This window comes from Meleagris gallopavo, chromosome 1, assembly GCF_000146605.3.
Source record: "Meleagris gallopavo isolate NT-WF06-2002-E0010 breed Aviagen turkey brand Nicholas breeding stock chromosome 1, Turkey_5.1, whole genome shotgun sequence".
NCBI lineage: Eukaryota > Metazoa > Chordata > Aves > Galliformes > Phasianidae > Meleagris > Meleagris gallopavo.
This window is the reverse complement of record NC_015011.2, coordinates 167,590,349-167,590,610: the sequence shown is the minus strand read 5'-3', so window position 1 is coordinate 167,590,610 and position 262 is coordinate 167,590,349.

Genomic DNA, 262 nt, shown 5'->3' with positions numbered 1-262 from the left:
AAGCAATAATATAACTTCCTAAGTTGACATGTGTATTTTTTTTCTTGTAATGTCTGTACTGAATACTTCACAGTATCAGTGCTTATTTGATCTCAGACGTGAGAAATGCAGTCCTTGCTCTTTTTCTACTAGTAGAAGAACATCAAGAATGTCATTAAAACATACCTGCTGCAAGTAATGAAATGAATATAGGCAGCTAATGTGGTGGTGTGTTCTTTGTTTTCAAATGGTGGCAAATCAATGAAATCATATGATTAAACTT